Below are 6843 nucleotides of genomic sequence, written 5' to 3' on the forward strand. Positions count from 1 at the left end.
ATTTTTTTATTTGGCAGAGAGAGACACAGGGAGAGAGGGAACACAAGACTGGGAGTGGGAGAAGGAGAAGCAGGCTTCCTGCCCAGCAGGGAGTCCAATGCAGGGCTCAATCCCAGGACCCTGGCATCATGACCTGAGCCAAAGGCAGGCACTTAACAGTTGAGACACACAGGCGTCCCTGTTCATATGGTTCTAATGAAGCCTTCTGAGATTATAGCCACCTCATTTGAATATTCATATCTATTTGGAAGATAAGTCAGGTCATACTACTATTGAAGTTGTATGCTTAGAAAAGCTTAATGTTATTTGACTTTTGAATATTATAATTTCAAATTATATACTACTTATTAACAAAACTGTCATAAGAAAGAAATTTCAATTCCGTGGTGAATGGGTTTTGAATTATCCATTTTTCAATGTGGCAGGTAAAATACAGTAAAATCAAGCAACTGATGTTAAATCCCATCACACTCCTGACAATAATTCAGAAATATTGATTCCAAATTCTAGATTCTTGATTCTTCTCTTTTTATGGTGGTGACATTGTTTCGAGCTAACATAGAGGAGTCACATAAAATCATTAAAGCATAACTTCTGATTTGGCTTTTATGTGTCATATTTTTGAAATTCTCATTGTTGATGACCTTTAATCCCTACCCCAGCTTTAGACTTAGTCCCTTCGGGATCTCCTGCTCGGGGAGACAAATGGACCTTGGAGTTCACAACTTAGCAAGTCATATTCCACTTCGTTTTCCTCTGATCCTGGCACCTACATTCTCTATTTTTTTCCCTTATGATTCAGCTTCTGCCATGTGTTCCACCCCAGTGATGTCTTCTCAACCTTGACCATACTTTCTTTGGCTCTGTGCTCAGTATTTCTACTAAGACTCACATTCTGACTAGTCCTTTGAGTCTATCCCCCACCACCACTTGTCCGTAAAACTTCTCCCTGTGTTTTAGTCCCATTACCTGCTGGTAGTCTACTCGAAGTGCCCACTTGTAACATTAGGCATCTCACTGATGAGGAGGAGGATTTACTTAAGCAGGGACAGCAGGACGAAAATCCTTTTCACCACTGTCCAGGCATCCCTCTAAAGCCTGGTTGAGGTGGCCAGTCTCCTGAGATGGGTTAATAGGTAAACCAGCAGAATTGTCCACAGAATCCCTTCCTTGGAAAAAGTCTTGCTCAGTGTTAAATGGGCCAGAGAAAGAAGGCAGCATTAAGTCCTTTGGAGGAGGACAAAGAAACAGTGGAGAGGATACCAAGCCTCATCTGGTGGTGTGGTGGCTAGAAAGAGTAGAGTTTCAGGAATGGGTTGTCAGACAGGCATTAGGATCTAGAGTAAAAGACACTTGGATTTGGGTCTATTCTGTCTCTTATTACATGTGAACTTTAGGTACTTTTATCTTGAGGAGGCCTATTTCCATGTCTGTACAATGGAAATGATCTCTGCCTTTCCTCCCAGGATTTTGTGCAAGTGATGATTCCTTCACTGTGCGTTAGACAACAGCACAACTGGAGAATCTTATAAGGTATATGAATCTGTATCATCTCAAATAATCAAGGCTTTAGGTGTAGTAAAGTTTTCCAATTTCAAACAATTAGGCATATGTACTAAAACAATCTTATCTAATATAAAATTTAAATTATTGACTGATTTCTAAATTTCCATTACTTAGTTTTCCTTCCAAAATATTTGAGATCTTTAAATTGTTAAGCATTATAAATCCTACTGCTCAAATTTGAATTTTTATCAATTTAAATTGGTACATGAGCCAGTATTTCTAAAATAAATTAAATCAAAATAGCAGCCAACCAACTATTATTTATATGAGTTGCAATGGCAAATTAGAGAGCCACTGCAATGGCAAATCAGTGAATCGGTAAGACAAGTAAGAACTTTCTTTTTAATTAGTTTTGGCTCCTATCAAGATGGTGAACTAGCATAGACTGCTGGCTTCTTCTAAAACAACCCTGGGGAAATTACAGGAGAGAAAGGCAGATAGATAAACATATGGATTCTAGGAAAAAACAAAAAAAGCAAAAAATGAGGTGTCCTGGGGTGACTAAGACTGTTTTAAGCCTTTCAGTATGAAGGAGTAAAGACTGGGTGTGTGTGTGTGTGCAGGAGGGGGGTGCATTGTGCGTGGGGGCACAGTGTGCAGGGGAGAGCTGTATGTTGGGGAGTGGGGTGTAGCAGATAATGAGAAGGCTTGGCGGGGGGCGGTGGGGAGGAACAGGACACTGCTAATGCCTATACAAAGGAGTGTAATCACTATAAAACAAACATCAGAAACAGAATGATTCAAACAAAGAGCTCAAGAATTTAAAATAACCATGATAAATGTAATAAGGGAAAATACTGCTAACATCAAGCAAAACCAAATCATTAAAAAATCCAAGTAGAAGTATTAGGTATGAAAATGTAATAGTCGGAATATAGAAAAACAACAACACTACACTGCATGGGATAAATAGTAGGTTGGGTAGTTGAAGAACAAGTAGAAAGATCAGATTGAGAGTGTCTCTGAGCCAAGCAAGAAATAATACAGTAAAGAGAAGGAAGCCATCAAAGAACAGCTCAGGGATATGTGAGGCAAAAGCAGAACTGATATCACTTATAAGAGCCCTAGAGGGAAGGAAAAAATAAACTATTAGATCTTAGAAACTTTGTAAATAGACAAGCCCTCAGAACTAAGGGGAAACAAACAACCCCCCCCCCAAAAAAAAAACCTGCTCATGCCTCTGTTTTATGAGAATGGCAAACTGCTAAGAATGGAGTGAATAATTAAATATATGCCAGTAAGAGTAACTTTGAGAATTTATGAGATAGCAGGGACACTGAAAAATGAGTTTCTTTATTCAGTGCATGACTGTCAGCTGGTGTATGGCACCATTTGAACTAGTCCCATAACCACGCACTAGCTCCCTGAACCACTTCCCTCGGCAGCTGCACCGCACTCCTCCAGTGCAAGCCTCTTCTGAATCCCACAACAATTCTTAGTGGTTTAAAGATAGGCTTGAGGGACACCTGGATGGCTCAGTCACTTAAGTGCCTGACTTCGTCTCAGGTCATGGTCCCAGGGTCCTGGGATGGAGCCCTGGTTGGGCTTCCTGCTCGGAGAGGAGTCTGCTTCTCCCTCTGCCTCTGCTCCTTCCCCCTCTCACACTCTCTCTCTCTCTCTCAAATAAATAAATAAAATTAAAAAAAAAAAAAAGATAGGCTTGACTGGCTATGGATGTGTTTATGGGCATTTTACAGTAAACTACCCCCACCCCCACCCCATCCTATTAGAGCAAACCTTAAGAGCAGATGTTGCTATCAACTTCTTTGATTTCATGAGAGTTGTTCAAATATGAAAACAGTCCTGATAATGTGGGAAACAAAGGCAAAAGAAACTTTAAATTTCATTACTACTTACAGCCCATTTACAAATCCTTGAAACAGGCAGAGTGACATTCCTCTAGGAACTCAGCTGCCTTGTTAATATTTTGCTAAGGGCAAAAGGCAATCTTAGCCCAACACTCATGGCCCTCTAAGCCTACTTTAACATATAAAAATTCCTTTGGAAACTTCCTTTATCTCTGTCCCCCCAAAAAATACGTTGGCCATCATCCCCAAGCATATGACCCACCATTATACATCTGAAGGGTCTCATGACTAAGGTTTTACTGGACGGTAATAAATGATAGTTAGCCACCTCAAGGTCCTGGAAACCTTGCTTCCAAAACTCCTTAAGAGACTTCCCCTATTCTTAACCCCTCCCAACTTGAATGTAAATAATCAGCTACGCCTCATGACCCCAGTACAGCAATTTCTACCCACGGGTCCTGTCCCTGTGTTTTAATAAAACCACCTTTTTGCACTAAAGAAGTCTCAAGAATTCTTTCTTGGCCATTGTCTTCGACCCTAACATCTTTCCTACATCACTAAGATTGGCATATACTGCATACTAACATATCAATTAAAATGTGGTTAGAAACTAGAGAAAAGATTACCTGAATTTCTGAGTCATCCCTGGGTGCGTGTGTGTGTGTGCATGTATGTATGTTATACATACACCCACACATACAAAAAAAAATCCTATGCAATTAAAATTAAGATATATGCTTTTTTCCAGAACATATAAAAAAATCAATCCCCAAATGTTCATATTTTGTTGAGTCAGAAATAAAGCACAATATACATTTGAACTCATCTGCTTTTTATTATTCCTTTCATTGTGACTGGCATTAGGAGAAAAAAAAAAAGGGAGATGAGTCCTGCAAGGAAATCTATAATAATGACTCCAAGGTCTCATTTCTATCATTATCTATTGTGAATAATTATCCACATTTTACTTATTTCATCTATTTAAATCTTATCAATTGTGTTAAACTGATTAAAATGGACTAATTAATTATGTTTTAGAAATTTGGGGGGTATCATAGGATTAAGATATTTAATAAAACACATTTTTGTGATTAAAGTCTCAGAAGAATCCCTTAAGTGTTAAGTCCTACTTCCCGAACCCCTTGTAATACACAGTTCATTCTGAAGCAGGAGTAAATCACTGAAGTGAACATTTTGTTCATAATGTCACTACAAAATAGCATAAAAAGTATTCTAACTACATGCCATGAAATTAAAACAACAGACCATGACTGGTAGGAAATTACGGGTTTATCTTAGTTTTGTGAAGATTTAAAAAAAAGTAACATTTATGGAAAAAGTAATGAATATTAAATCTTTCATACACCTACAATGATTAAAGAACTCTTTTCACTTATGCTAGCAACTCTGCAACATGGTGAGATCTTTGGTTGGTTTGAACAAAGAGACTGAGAGATGTTAATTAGTGTCAGGTCACACAGAATGGAAGTTTGAAAAGCAAATGGAAGGGAATCAGGTGGAAGTTGTTCAAGGAGTTTAAGATGTCCTGACACCAAAAACAGGACATGGATCTGGTACTCCAAGACTCTGATACTCACGTGTGGTCCACAGACCAGCAGCAGGAGCATACGCAATCCTATCAAATTAAAATCTTTTTAAAGAAGATCCTTGGGTGACTCATATGCACATTTAAGTTTTGGAAACACTACCACTATGGGGAATTATTTTGCAACAACTTAAGGCTAGTAAGATATCTATGACTGGAAGAAAACAACATAGTTTCATGTATTTTTATGTAGCAATCACAGTAAATCTTTAGAATGGGTATTCCTTAAGAGTGAGTGGGGTTTGTTTTTTTTTTCCAACCTCAGCATCTAGTATAATGCGTGGCTCATATGTGCCCAGTGAGAATGGGTGAGTAAATTATGTTAAAGCAAAAATAGAGCAGTCAAGTCAGTGATGCTATACTCTTTGTTAAAAACATTAAGATGGTTGGCTCAATGGGCAAGTATAAAAACTTTTAATAGGGACCCATGGAAAACAGAGTTAATGAAAATAGGAAAAAAATTTTTTGCTCAAACACATAATGGGAAAAAAAAAGAACCTGTCATCTGCTTATCTAGGAGTAAGCACACAAAGGTTTTGGGCATCTTATGCATAATGTGATAATTTGATAACTTTAAAGGGCAAATGTGATACTGGAATGCAAAAATATTTTCATTATGCTAAGCCCTCTTATTGGCCCATTATCCTGGTCAAATTTTTCTAGAATTCTATGCTCTTTGATCAGGACGAATCGAGAATGTGAAGTAGATTTATGATAAAAATCACTTGAGAAAATTAAGAGACTGAGAGGATAGCCCAGAGAATGCTCACAGTATTTTAAAACATCTGTTCACCATAAAGCCAGCAGTGCAGTTCTGAAAACCCAGATTCGGTCTAGTTTTGTAGGCAGTTTCCGGGAGACTGCCCTCAATTCCAACACCAGCTGCAAGCTCTGAGGATCCCAAGCCACTTTGTTACCAACAGGGTACAAATTGGGCAGTCCCCACTATGCCCTCAGGGTCAGGTTCTAGGGTGCCAGCATAATTTACAGAACTCAGGGAAGTGCTATACTTTGTTAGGAAGTTTCCGAATCAGGACAAGACATAAGAAGAACCCCCGAGGGTGGGGTCTGGGCGGGTTACAAACATTAAGCTCCCATGTCCTCGGGACACATCACCCTCCAGGCACATCAATGTGGATCTCCAACCTGAGAAGCTCTCCTGAGCTTTCCTATGTCATTTTTATAAAGCCTCACTACAGGCCCTTGATGGCTGAATCACTGATGACACAAACCCTGTTCTTCTCTGGAGCTTGGACTGACATCACCAGGCTCAAAGCCCCAACTCCACAGCTGGTCATTCCAGCACGGGCAGCCCTTACTTTGGAACTATCTAGGGCCTCACCATGAATATCAAAGACATGCCTGTTACTTGGGAAACCCTCAAGATGAGAAGCTCCTTCCCAGGAACCAAGGAAAAAGGCCAGCTAAACTCTTTATTATATAAATTGGCCTTACTGAGGATTCTGGCTAGGCTGGCTTACGTCCACCCAGGTCAAATCTAATACAGTAATCCACAGGAGACCACCAGATTCTTCTGCTGTTACTTTGTTGCACTGGTTATACCAAAAAAGGGGATAGAAGATGGCAGAATTCAGAACACATTGTCCAGTGTAGTTTTTGGCCTAATAGTATTCTTTGATCACTAGTCGTGTATAACACAGATATTTACTGGGTGCCTACTCTGTGATAGACACCTAATATGAACACCGCTGAAGAAACAATTTATATGTACATATTGCTTAAACAAAGACATGTATCTGCATTTAACTAATGTTCCAATCAAATGATCCTTGTCTATTCATTAATGTCTCACAAACTCTTTACTAAAAATATTTCATCATCTATTATGTTACTTTGGGCTAC

This window comes from Martes martes, assembly GCF_963455335.1.
Source record: "Martes martes genome assembly, chromosome: 6".
Classification (NCBI taxonomy): domain Eukaryota; kingdom Metazoa; phylum Chordata; class Mammalia; order Carnivora; family Mustelidae; genus Martes; species Martes martes.